Genomic DNA, 14,774 nt, shown 5'->3' on the forward strand with positions numbered 1-14,774 from the left:
TCCTTCAGTTCAGCTATAACACTACATCTTGTTTAAGGCTTTTGAAGACCGACTTCTTCCTCTGGCACAGACTGAAGCACTGCAGAAACTCCCTCGTTACACCTCACTCCCTTCTGCATCAGCTTTTCAGACAGACAGAAGCCTCTGTCCCCTCTCTGGCTGAGCAGACCACACTGCCATTCCCACTGCCTCCAGTTCACTAGGGTCGCACAACTCCGCTGGTGAGTGCCACGTGAAAGGCGAGACTGCGTGAGAGGAGTGACCAGCCTGGGTTTGTAAGTTAGAAGAGCTGGGAAAATGTCACACGGAGAGAGTCGGTGCGCATAAAACAGGCGGAAAGTGTGTGTGTGTGTGTGTGTGTGTGTGTGTGTGTGTGTGTGTGTGTGTGTGTGCGCGCGCGCTTCCCCTTCAGGTTATCATCAACATTTGTCATTGTGGTGTGAAGGTGGAAAGTTGGGTGATTTCTGCTCTGTCACCACCTCATTGGTTGATATTGTCCCTCCAAATGAACTATTTTCACGCTAACTAACCCAGCTTAACATATTGACACTGACTGTCCTCTAGGCAAGGTGGTACAGATGTGAATGAGCCTCCAGAATCAAAATTTAGCCTGAAGGAGACACACTACACATCAGACAATAATCCTCCTGAAAGGACAGCTAAGGAGGGAGCCTCACCAGGCTTACTGAGGTGGCTCAGTGGTTAAGAGCACTGACTGCTCTTCCAGAGGTCCTGAGTTCAATTCCCAGCACCCACTTGGTGGCTCACAACCATCTGTAATGGGATCCTATGTTCTCTTCTGGTGTCTGAAGACAGTGACAGTGCACTCATATACATAAATAAATATTTTTTGATATAACTCATCAGCACCATGGATGAAAGAAGAGGACACCCCTTAGCAGTTTGTGGGAGCCCAATTTTTCATCTATGTAGTTTCACAATTTAATGTTGGCCAAAAACAAGTGAGGCTTTGGAGATCTGCTGGAGGACCAGGCTGAATGGATGATAGAATTACATATGGATTCCCCTATCAGGCTGGGCACTAAAGGAGCTTGGCATAGGAACGCAGAGGCTTGCAGCAGGTGAGCTTGAAAGAAAAAGACTGAGGCCTGGCGATGAGACTGGCGAGCTGCCCTGTATTGGTAGACCGATGGGATCCCCAGCTGCCCCAGCAGCTCTCCTCTCCTAGAATGTCTATTATGAGTCTTGGGTTGTAGGTGACCCTGGATAGCTCTATGAATGCCAACCAACACTTACTTGCTTAAAACCTAAAACATTATCAGATAGCTTTTCATTCTTTCTTTCTTGGTTTTAGAGTGTGAACTCTGTAGATGTAAATATGGTGTCGCCAATGGTTGGGCACACCTGGGAAGGGAAAGAGAATGAGCCAAGTCTTCATGCCATGGAGCAAGAAAATGGGACACAGGGAGACTTCAAGGAGGAAAGAACAGAACTCTTGACAACTTTGATGGTATAGACATGTGGTGAGCAGGGGACAGGCTTGCTCTAACCTGGACTGCTTTTGCCTCTTGGGAGTCTCTCACTCACTGCTTGGAATCTTTGCTTTGGAATGACTTGACTATGGTAAAACTCTTACTCTCTAAAACTCTTACTGAAATTCAATCACCTTTGTAGCGAAACGTGCATCTAAGGGGAATCCTTGAGAGTTGGTTAGATGGCTGCCCTTATGAGTGGAATAATTCACGTGTGCCACTGTTCATAGATTAATGAGTTAAGGAGCTCTCTTAAGGGTTTCAGCTACGAATGCCAGTTTGGTTAAGTTTCTTTGAGTCCCCTGTCTCACGCCTTATCTTCTGATGTTCTGTTTCAGGAATTCATCTTCAAAAGCACATTATCAAACATGACCTTTCAACCTTGGATCGGCCAAAATAAATCTCTAGTCTTGCACTATTACCACTAGAAAGACAAAATGCCCCAAGGCCAGATGATCCAATAAAGAAAGAAAAACCCTTATCTTGGTCTTCGTGGTACTGCAGCAGTAAACAGGGCTGCAGATTTCTCTTTAACATACCAGTTTCTCCTCCTTTGGCTATACATCCGGTAATGACATTGCAACATGGTGGCTTTACTTTTAATATTCTTGAGAAGTCTTCATACTGCTCTCCATAATGGCCACTAATTTGCATTCCCATCAATGATGCATAAGGGCTCCCCATTACACTGGCCAAGATATGGAATCATCTCACATATTCATCGCTAGACGAATAGCAAAACAAAGGAGGTTCATAGTCACAGTGGAATGCAGTCATCACAGAAAAGAAGGTAATGTGGTTATTTACAGAAACATGCATAAACCTGGTGGGTGCTGTATTCAGTGAAACAAGATAGGTAAATATTGCATGATGTCATTTCTATATAGTTCTTAAAAAGACAAACTCATAGAATTAGATGCTAGTTACCAGGGACTAGAGAGGCATTGGGTGAACCCCTCAGTTAAAAGGTATGGAGAGTAGTTAGATGGGCACAGTAAATAAGGAGGTATATTGTACACAGCAACAATGGAATAATATGTATGTATATATATATATGTATACACACACACACACACACACACACACACACATATTGTGTGAATGTGAATGAAAGAAAGAAATCTAAAGTGAATCACCCGACCATCACAGAAGATGAAGATGGGCAGTCAGAAAGCACTCAGACAACACTGACAGTGGCAGAGTCAGACAAAGATCTAAATAAAATATAACAGTAATGCATGTCCTTTAAGAAGCATAGTACACCCGTACCCGTACACCCATAATAAAAGCAATATACAGCAAACCAATAGCCAGCATCAAACTAAATGGAGAGAAACTTGAAGCAATCCCACTAAATCAGGGACTAGACATAGCTGCCACTCTCCCCCTACTTATCCAATACAGTACTCACATTCCCAGCCAGAGCAATCAGACAACAAAAGGAGGTCAAAGGGATACAAATTGGAGAGGAAGAAGTCAAAATATCACTATTTGTAGATGATATGATAATGTACTTAAGTGATCCCAAAAGTTCCACCAGAGAACTACTTAGCCTGATAAACAACTTGAGCAAAGTGTCAGGGTATAAAATTAGCTCAAACAAATCAGTAGCCTTCCTCTACTCAAATGATAAACAGGCTGAGAAAGAAATTAGGGAAATGACACCCTTCACAGTAGTCCCAAATAACATAAAATACCTCAGTGTGATTCTAACCAAGCAGGTGAAAGATCTGTGTGACAAGAACTTCAAGTGTCTGAACAAAGAAATTGAAGAAGATCTCAGAAGATGGAAAGATCTTCCATGCTCATGGATTGGCAGGATTAATATAGTAAAAATGGCCATCTTGCTGAAAGCAATCTACAGATTCAATGCAATCCCCATCAAAATTTCAACTCAATTCTTCATAGTTAGAAAGAGCAATTTGCAAATTCATTTGGAATAACCAAAAACTCAGGATAGCAAAAATTATTCTCAACAATGAAAGAACTTATGGGGCAATCACCATCCCTGACATGAAGCTGTATTACAGAGCATTCATGATAAAAAAAAACCTGTATGTTATTGGTACAGCGACAGGTAGGTAAATCAATGAAATGTAATTGAAGGCCCAGAAATGAACCATACTCCTACAGTCACTTGAGCTTTGACAAAGGAGCTAAAACCGTCCAGTGGAAAAAAGACAGCATTTTCAATAAATGGTGCTGGCTCAACTGGCAGTCAGCATGTAGAAGAATGCAAATAGATTCATTCTTATCTTCTTGTACAAAGCTCAAGTCCAAGTGGATCAGGAACCTCCACATGAAACCAGATACACTGAATCTAATAGAAGAGAAAGTGGTGAAAAGCCTTGAACACATGGGCACAGAAGAAAATTTAACAGAACACCAATGACTTATGGTCTAAGAACAACACTCAACAAATAGGACCTCATAAAATTGCAAAGCTTTTGTAAGGCAAAGGACACTGTCACTAGGACAAAATATCAACCAACAAATTGGGAAAAGATCTTTACCAATCCTACATCCGATAGAGGAACACTATCCAATATATACAAATAACACAAGAAGTTAGACTCAAGAAAGTCTAATAACCCTATTAAAAATGGGGTACAGAGCTAAACAAAGAATTCTCAGGTGAGGACTATTGAATAGCTGAGAAGCACCTAAAGAAATGTTCAACATCCTTAGTCATCAGGGAAACACAAATCAAAACAACCCTGAGATTCCACCTCACACCAGTCAGAATGGATAAGATCAAAAACTCTGGTGACAGCAAATGCTGGTTAGGATGTGGAGAAGGAGGAACACCCCTCCATTGTTGGTGGGATTGCAGACTGGTACAACCATTCTGGAAATCAGTCTGGAGGTTCCTTAGAAAATTGGGCCCAGCTATACCACTCCTGGGCATACACCCAGAAGACGCTCCAACATATAACAAGAACACATGTCCACTATGTTCATAGCAGTCTTATTTATAATAGCCAGAAGTTGGAAAGAACCAAGATGTCCTTCAACAGAGGAATAGATACAGAAAATGTGGTACATCTACACAATGGAGTACTATTTAGCTATCAAATATAATGACTTTATGAAATTCATAGGCAAATGGATGGAACTAGAAAATATCAACCTGAGTGAAGTAACCCAGTCACAAAGGAACACATAGTGAGTGTGCACTCACTAAGTGGATATTATCCCAAAAGCTCAGAATACCCAAGATACAATTCAAAAACCATATGAAGCTCAAGAAGAAGGAAGACCAAAATGTGGATGCTTCAGTCCTTCTTTGAAGGGGGAACAAAATACTCATGGGAGGTAGAGGGTGGGAGGAATTTGGGAGGAAGAGCTGAGCGGAAGGGGAAAGGGGGGACAGAATCAGGTATGAGAGGTGATGGGGATGATATACAGGTCAGGAATTTGAACAGAGATGTGTAATAATGGGAAATGGGAAACTGGTGGTAACTACCAGCAAGTTCCTGGTGCCAGGAAAGCAAGAGGCTCCCAGGACCCAACAGGGATGAGATTAGCTGAAATGCTCAACAAAAGGGAGCCTGTAGAGACCATATCCAGAGGTTAGGCAAGGCCCCCGGTTGGGGGATGGGGCCACCCTCCCTTCTCAAAATTTTAACCCAGAATTGCTCCTGTCTAAAGAAAATACAGGGACAAAAAGTGGAGCAAAGACTGAAGGAAAGGCCATCCAGAGACTGCTCCACCTGGGGATCCATCCCATGTGCAGACACCAAACCCAGACACTATTGCTGATGCCAAGAAGTGCATGTAGACAGGAGCCTGATATGGATGTCTCCTGAGAGGCTCTGCCAGAGCCTTACCAATACAGGTGAGGATGTATGCAGCTAACAGTCAGACTGAGCATGGGGACTCTGATGGAGAAGTTGGAGAAAGGACTGAAGGAGCTGAAGGGGTTTGCAACCCCACAGGAAGAACAACAATAGCAACCAACCAGATCCTCCAGAGCTCCCAGGGACTAAACCACCAAACAATGCATACACATGGAGAGACCTGTGGCTCCATCAGCATATGTAGCAGAGGATGGCATTATCTGGCATCCATAGGAGGAGAAGCCTTTAGTCCTGTGAAGGCTCCATTCCCCAGTGTAGGGGAATATTAGGGTGTCGAGGTGGAAGTGGGTGGGTGAGAAGGGAGAGCATCCTCATAGAAGCAGGGTGATGGGGATGGGAGAGGGGGGAACTGAGAAAGGGGATAAAATTTAAAATGTAAATACATAAAATATACAAGAAAAGGAAAAAGGTAAAAAAGCATAGTACAGAAGAACACGATCCTCAGGCACCAAAAACACTGAAACATTGTCGCCAAAACACTCAGCAGCTGTATCAAAGAGCCGGAAGGAGTGATACAGAAGCAGAACTATGGGAGAGGTCTCTTATCAGAAAGCCAGAAGCCGTGAGGAGAATTTAAAGACAGGATTACTTCAGAATGACTTTTTAAACAGTAGCATGTGGTTTTAAGACCTTTAGCCTGTGGAAACTTTGTCCACAGAGGCTGGTAGTGACAGTATAAAGGTCACCAAATAATGCCCACCTCAGTCTGCTGCTCACGTGGGCCTTTCTGTTCTGTGGTATTTCTTTCTTTAGAATAAGAACAAAACAAATGTAAGTCATCATCCAGGGGTCGGGGGAAGTTTCCACGCAGCACGCTGACAGTAAGATTTCTAAGGAGTAAGGGGCACAGAGGGAGAGGGAGTAATACTTTGAAAAAAGTTCTAGGAGAAAACACTAGAGGTGAAATAAAGTGCTCGAAGTCCTGCATGGGATTTACAATAAAACTCTCTGGTGGTTTGAAAATGTTTGGCCCAGGGAGTAGCACTATTAGGTGTGGCCTTGTCGTAGTGGGTGTGGCCTTGTAGTGGGTGTGGCCTTGTTGTAGTGGGTGTGGCCTTGTTGTAGTGGGTGTGGCCTTGTTGGAGGAAGTGTGTCACTGTGGTGGTAAATTTAGAGACTCTCCTCCTAGCCCTTCTCCTGTTTGCCTTTGGGAGGAGGTATAGAATTCTCAGTTCCTCCTATACCATGCCTGCCTGGACACTGCCACTCTCTGGCCTTGATGATAATGGACTGAACCTCTGAACCTATAAGTCAGCCCTAATTCAATGTTGTTCTTATATGAGTTGCCTTGATCAAACTGGAGTGCTCAGTGGTTAAGAGCACTGACTGCTCTTCCAGAGGTCCTGAGTTCAAATCCAGCAACTACTTGGTGGCTCACAACCATCTGTAGTGAAATCTGATGTCCTCTTCTTGTGTGCCTGAAGACAGCTACAGTGTAGAAAATAAATGAATAAATCTTTAAAAAAAAAAAAAAAGAGTTGCCTTGGCTATGGTGCCTGTTCAGAGCAGTAAAACCCTAACTAAGATAAGACTGATCTGAGTACTTGTTGCAAACAGGTTGCTAGAACTGGAGAGATGGTTGGGAGCACTGGGTACTCTTGAGGGGGATCCACATTCAGTTCCCAGAACCTACACGGCAGTTCACGACCATCCTTAACTACAGTCCCAGGGCATCTGGTGATCTCTTGTGGCCTCCATGGGCACCTGCACTCACATGCCCCATTTATACATACACACTGAAAATTAATAATGAAACTTTTTTAAAGCCTTTAAAAGAAGCTACTGAGAAAAATCACTCAACTGACAAATCCTAGAAATGTGGCATTTAAATATAAGTGAGAAGACGTCTCCATAATACCGAAAGGTTGATTAGAAATGCACCACTCACACCTAATATACCGTTTTTTACAAAGTTTACCAATATAACCTAAAGCTAAAAGGCAAACACTACCTTAATTCTCAATTGGAATTTAGAAAACACGCAAAAATATCTGCTACCATCGTCTACAATTTAACATGTCTTGGAAAGTAAAGGAAATTCAGTGTGACTAACTATACGATGGGAATCTATAACAGAAGAGTAGAAGTTTAGTGACGTGGTTAGGGTGTATACGGCCACATGTAAACTCATCCCTATAGGTAACCCAAAAGCTTTCTTTGTTCTAGCATTAAAAAGAAAAACAGTATATTTGAAATATAAACTGTAAAATATACTGAAATAAGTGTAATCCCCCCCAAAAAAAATCACAGAAGAAAAACCCTAATCTGGGGTCCTGGAGAGACAGCTCAGTGGTTGAGCACCAGATGCTCAATCATGAATACCAGACTTTGGCTCCCAGCATCTATATCAGACGCTCACTAACACCTGCAACTCCAACTCCATAGGTCTGGCACCCTCTTCTGGCTTCCTTGGGCCCCTGCACATACAAGTACATGTACACACACACACACACACTTTTATTTTAAAAAAAAAATAGGACTTGCTTGCTTGCTTGGCTCACTGCTCTGACAACAATCCTGTTCTTCCTTCGAGAGCTCCATCCAACAAGTGGCTCTTTATCCTCTGCTGTAATCTGTTTTCTTCTGGTTGTCCCTTCAGTCCCAGACTGCATTGTAATATATGATAAATAAAATGCATCAGAGATTTGGGGGTGCAGCTTACAGGTAGAGCATTCGCAGCATGCAGGAGGCCCTGGAATCATTGTACAGAACCAGGAAAAGAAGATGGTGCAGGAGGGGTTGTTCAGCTTCCCCAGCATTGTTCTCCTGATGACCCCGGAGTGTGTATTGTAGTAGCTGAAACATTGTTTTAGCCTTCCTTCTGTTGCTATGATAAAACTCTCTAACCAAAAGCCACAAAGGGAGAAAAGGATTTACTGGGTCACAGTCCAACACTGAAGGAAGCAGGGGACAGGAACTCAGTCAAGAGCTTGAAGCAGAAACCATAGAGGAACACCCTTGCTGGTCACCGTCAGCCCCAAGACCACCCTACTTATACAGCCCAGCATATACAAAGCATTGCGTTGGTCCCCAGTTGTGGTTGTGATGTTCAAATAAAAATGGTCCCCAGGGACTCATATATTTGCATTCACGGTATCCAGTTGATAAACTATTTAGGAAGAATTAGGAGGTGTGGCCTTGTTGGGGGGAAGTGTGGCCTTGTCGGAGGAGGTGCATTGCTCAGGGTGGCTTTGAGGTTTCAAACGCCTATGACAGGTCCAGTGTCTCTCTCTTTGCTTACTGCCTGCAGAACAGGATGTAAAGCACTCCAGCACTGTGCCTTCCTGCTATGATGTTAATGGACTCACCCCCTGAAATGGTAGGCAGCCCCCCAGTTAAATGCTTTCTTTTATGAGTTGCCGTGGTCATGGTGTCTCTTCATAGCAATAGAACAAGAACTAAAATAGCAGCGCACTGTGGACGTTGAGACAGGAGTATCTGAAGTCCACAGCCAACATCTGCTATGTAGTGGGAGTTTGAGGCCTTCCAGGGATAAATAAGACCCTATCCCAAAAAATATAAAATAAATATAAAAATAAACACCCCCAGCTGAAGAACGATGATAACGTCTAAAAATCTGGATCAGTAAAACGAGTTGAAGGGTTTGGGAAATGGTTCCTCTGGGCTGCAACAGCTTCTCTTTGGAGCTCGTGAAAGCTTAGAGAGCAATGCTCAGGATGGTGAATACTCAGATCCAGTCTCTGCTGGCCTGAAGGGCTTCCACTCCGAAATCTGTCGTGTTTAACAGATTGATTCCAGGTTGCGATCTATTCTGAAGAGTTACTGTTTTGCTTTGGAGTCTTGGTTGGAGCCGGGAAGCTGTCGCGCCGTGAGATGGATAAATCACCTGACAGTGTGGTCTAGACAGAGGCTACTGTAGACTGATTTCAGAGCGGCACTTGCTTTGAAATGCTTGCCGAGAAAATGTTGACAATGAGATGATCAGGAAAAGTCTGTCTGGCCACCAGAGAGTCCTTGGGAAATGCAAGAGAAGCAAAGAGCAAGGATTCCAGGCAGCCTCAGTAGTTGGTGAGGTGTTTGGATAGGCAAGGACTAAACGCATACACTGCAGTAATCTGTCAGCACTGCAGCTCTCAGGAAGAGCTGCAGAGTTCTACACTACCAGTAATGGCTCGTGAAATGTCTCCCATAGGCTCCTGTGTTTGAACACCTGGTCCCAGCAGGCGGCTTTTTCTGGGAAAACTGTAGATTCTTTAGGAGATGGAATCTTGCCGGAGGAAGTTGGCACTGGGGGCAGGCCTTGTAGCTTTATGCAGGAGCCACTTCCGGTTCACCCTCGGTTTCCGGTTTATGGATCCACACTTGCACCTGCTACCCTGCCTTCCCTACCTGCTGCAACGGTGGCTTCATCCCTTTGGAGCTACGACCTCAAATAAACCCTTTCTCTCTTAAGCTGCTTTTGTCAGGGTATTGAATCACAGGAATATAAAATGGGAAATAACAGGAAATAAAAGCACCACTTCATGTGAAAAACACCATGCTTCACTAACATTGGCACTTCTTATAACTTCCAAGTGTATATTGTGGTATCTGAAACATTGTGTTAGCCTTCTTTCTATTGCTACAATAAAACACTTAAGCCAAAAGCAAAGCAGGGGGAGGAAATGATTTATTTAGCTTACACTTCCAGGCACTTTGTTGAGAGAAATCAGGGCAGGCACTCAGGCAGGAGCTTGAAGCAGAAACAGTGGGGGAGCACTGCTGGTGGACACTATCAGGCCCACATACAGCCACCTTTATCATACAACCCAGGACCACCTGCCTAGGGTTGGTGTTGCCCACAGTGTGCAGGGCCCTCCAACATCAATTAAAAAACAAAAGCAATCCCTCAGAGGCATGCTTTTGATCTGGGCTATTGCTTAAATGAGACTCCCTTTCCACATGATTCTAGGCTAATGCCACCTTGACATGTAAAGCTGACCAGGAGAAGCAGGATATAAAATGCCCACCATCCAGCACTGACTTCCTTTGAGAATGAAATATAAACCTGGTTCGATTAAAATGAATGTGAAAAAAACTATCAGTTGCTAAATACCTTCATTTAGAGCGTGTAGTTGGTAACTGCTGATTGGTAGTATACGGTGCCATGTGTCACTGTGCCCTGTGGGATTGTGCAATGTCTTGTCAGAAACTAAATATAAGTTTAAATATACCTATTTGTGTCTGAACTTCCTATCATATAAGGCCATGTTCCCTTTAGAAGCATTGGATGCAATGACCAGGTTTGAGAACTAAGATTAAAATCTTCAAATTCATTTGCAGGGGTAGGGAAGGTTACTGAAATACAGACTTGAGAATTCCTCTTTGGAAAAATAGCACTTAAAGCAGAAACATGTTTGAGAAAACTATATGAACTTTTTTGTATGTTCACTATAGCATTAAATAATAATTATGGCTGGTAAACTTTGGAAAATACCATTTAAGCAAAATTATAACATATTTAAGAAGACAAGGAAAGGGTTGGGGATTTAGCTCAGTGGTAGAGCGCTTGCCTAGGAAGCGCAAGGCCCTGGGTTCGGTCCCCAGCTCCGAAAAAAAAAAAATTCATAAAAAATCTGTTGCCCACCATGAACTGACATAATCTTGTGGAAATCATACTTAAGCTCGTTAATTTTGGGGCTGGGGATTTAGCTCAGTGGTAGAGCGCTTACCTAGGAAGCGCAAGGCCCTGGGTTCGGTCCCCAGCTCCGAAAAAAAGAACCAAAAAAAAAAAAAAAAAAGAAGACAAGGAAAAAATTCTTAATAAAAATCTCAATTTTACAAAATATGCATAAATTCTAATCACTTACTACAAGAATACTAATTGAGATATAATTCGAATTGTTTAGTTTATAATAAATTTATTTTACTTTATGTATATGAATGTTTAACCTGTGTGTATGTGTGTCCCATGCTTGCAATGCCCATCTGGACCAGAAGAGGGCATCAGATCCCCTGAAATTGGGTCCTTTACAAAAGCAGCAAGTACTCTTTATTACTGACCCATCTCTCTAAACACTGGGATTTTTTTAATTGAATAAAAACATGTAAATTTAACTAAAATCAGTAAGAAAAGCATGGCAAGGGCAGGCCGGTGAATTTCTCGACTGGACATCTGAATTCTGCATAGGTGGACTTACCTCTCCATTGGATGTTAGAATTGGTATTACACAGTATTCAGCATGAGCTAGATTTTGGCAACAACTTCAAATTCTGGTGTCTCAACACCATGAGAGTTTGTTTCTTGCTTGTGTTTAATTCCTGAAATGACCTGGTAGGGCCTGTGCTGCACAGTCACCTGGGAATTCAATGTGATCAAGGCCTGTTGTCTTACAGCTGTATCTTCTGGAGCATGGGGATGCAGAAATGAAGACCACAGGACCAATCTCCCTTCCTCCTTCCCCTCCCCCACTTTTCTATATTTTAGAATAGACACGGAAGAATAATGTCTGCTTACAAGCTTTTGGCCTGAAGTAGTCACATTATCTCTGCCTGATGACAAGGGAGGAGCTGGATAGAAAAACAAGGAATCGTATGAAAATTTGTATATATTAATTACATATTAAATATTCAGCCACCTGTACAATGTTTGATATGTTAACGTGGGTTCACAAAGTAACAAGGCTAGTCATCTGATTCACTAGGAGAATGAATGAAGCCATCAAAACTCACTGACCACATGAAAGAAAGTAAAAGTTAACTTCTCTAATCTGTGTGTGTGTGTTCAATTGTTTCGATTAAACTTTTGCATGAATCAATACTTCAAATCAGACACAAAGCTGTGCAATCTGATATATGTGTATCTACTTAACATATGTTTATAAGTTATGTTACATGTGTATTTTAAATTCTCATGTATTTCTATTTCATGTGTGTGTGGGGGGGTTGTCTACATGGATGCCTATGCACGGTGTGTTCTTGTGCTCTTGAAAGCCATGGAACTGGAGCTGCAGATGATTGATTGTGAGACCTGAGAATCGAACCCAGATCCTCTGTGAAGTGTAGCCAGTGATCTTAACCACTGAGCATCTCCCCAAACCCTGCTTTATACTTTTTAAAGCTATGTTTCACCTAAATATGCTTTTTTTCATTATACAAGGTACCGATTATATAAGACATGTCCATCTGTGTATGCAATGTGCTTTAAGCATGGTCCCCATGCCCTGATACCCTCCCTTTTAGCTCCGCCCACCCATTAGCTCCACCCACCTCTTAGTCCTTTTCAACCTTAGACAGTCCTTTCACTCTACCTTCATTCATTTGCTTTATTTTTTAAAGGACTTACTTTACTGATCTCATTCACTTTTTCCAATACAAAGTAAAATCTCAAGATGAACGTATAACCTTAAGGTAAAAACAAAATTAAAAATTAGTGAGAAAATCCAGGAGACTACGGAAATCCCTAGCATTTTGGTGGGACTTTCTCAAATCAGGACTAGAAAGCCCACACATTGTTAAAGCAGATATGACCACATAAAATCATTGAAGTTTTATGGCCACATATAAATTTAAGGGAAATAACAATATTCCTTAAAAATGTTTCAAATATTTCTGACAGGCAGCATTTAGGAGAAATAACAGTACTACTAAAATGTTTCAAATATTTCTGACAGGCAATGTGTTCATATCTAAAATACAAAAAAAATGTGAGTAGGGGGCTAGAGACATGGCTCAGCACTTAAGAGTACTGGTTGCTCTTCCAGAAAACCCAAGTTCAATTCCCAGCACCCACTTTGCAGCTCACGATCATTTGTTACTCCAGTCTAGGGGAATGCAATGCCCTATTCTGGGCACCAGGCCAAAACACTTCAACACACACACACACACACACACACACACACACACACACCTGCCCAGACAGACAATGTTGGGGTTTTTTTTTTAATGACTATTTGGTAAATCAGTGAGACAAAACCAGGGGCCATGAGAAGAGATGTCTAGAAGGGAGCATCCAGACAGCCAAAAGCTCTAGTAGCTGGGAAAATGATTTTATAGTTCTGTCACTGCCACTAAAACAGACTTAAAATAACTAAAACGACATTTCAGACCTAGTACTGGGTGCTGGAGAGGTGGCTCAGTGGTTAAGAGCACACACTGCCCTTGAAGAGTACCTGAGTTCGGTCCCCATCAGGACACCAGAGAGGGCTCACAAACACCTGCAGCTCCACCTCCAGGGGATCCGATGCCCTACTTTGGCCTCTGTAGGCACTGTACTCATGGGCACACACAGCCTCGCCTTACACACACACACACACACACACACACACACACACTTAATATCAGATCTGCACATGCACAAACATCACGCTATATGAATGTGAAGATAAGTGTTTTTTGCATCAGTTGTGTGAATATCACCAGTGTTTCACATTGCCCAGAAATTCCGCTCAGAATTGAACACACAGGAAAAAAAATCACTGCCTGATGCTGCTCAATGCTGGAGTGCTTGTCTAAATTATGGAAGGTCCTGGGTTCAATCTCTTGAACGTCAGATAGGCAGGAAGGAACGAGGAAGAATGAAAGGAAACATCATAGCTCCAAGCTTTGGAGACAAAAGTAAGGAACATTTATTGTAGTCTTGTCTTTTATAAGGTTCATTTAAAGTTGTATCTCTGTGTGTGCGTGCACGCATGCATGCGTGCGACCACAGAGGCCAGAAGAGGGCGCTGTAGTTACAGGCTGTCGTGAGTCCTGTGGACTGGGACCAGAACTCTCATCCTCTGTAAGGTCAGAGCGTATTCTTAACCACTAAGTCCTCCTGCCCTGCAGCATTGCCCTCAGTGGTAAAACCTCGAAGTAAAATTTTCACGAACAGAAAAATGAACGTGTGAGCTAGACTGCACTTACAACATAAAATAATATTTAGCCACTGAAAAGAATGAGTTAAATCCATGCCTAGCAGCTTGGAAGTGTTTGGACAAGGTTTCAGGCAAGAAAAATAGCATGCGGAGGACAATGGAAAACCCGTTTGCATTTACCAGCATGGGCATTATGTGTTTGTGTTTCCATCTGCCTACAGAAAGCCTGGACAAACAAGCAAGGATTTACACTGCTTTGTCAACAGGCTTTGCTGTGGAATGGGTGATTGTCTTGTGTGTCAAGGAATGGGAACAAAATGAATACGAGAATAAAGGAGGAAATAACTAGCTTTCAGAGAAATTGCACGATCCAAGTGTGCAGTCAGTGTGTGTGCAGACAGGGTGTGCAGTCGGGGCAACACTTCCCATTTCTGGGGATATGTATTGTTGCTGTTCCACTAATTGTGACTCCAACATAGGATGTTTAATTTTTCCTGGGAGAGATAATAACTTAAGCAAGTGGCAAGTACTCCTTGTTTAAGTTATCAGTTCAGCCCAGGCATCAAAGCAAGCCTGGAAGCTCTGGGAGAGGGACAGTGGGTGTGGTTTGAAATGAAGGGCGT

The sequence above is a fragment of the Rattus norvegicus genome, chromosome 4 (genome assembly GCF_021556685.1).
Source record: "Rattus norvegicus strain SHRSP/BbbUtx chromosome 4, alternate assembly SHRSP_T2T, whole genome shotgun sequence".
In the NCBI taxonomy this organism is placed as follows: Eukaryota; Metazoa; Chordata; class Mammalia; order Rodentia; family Muridae; genus Rattus; species Rattus norvegicus.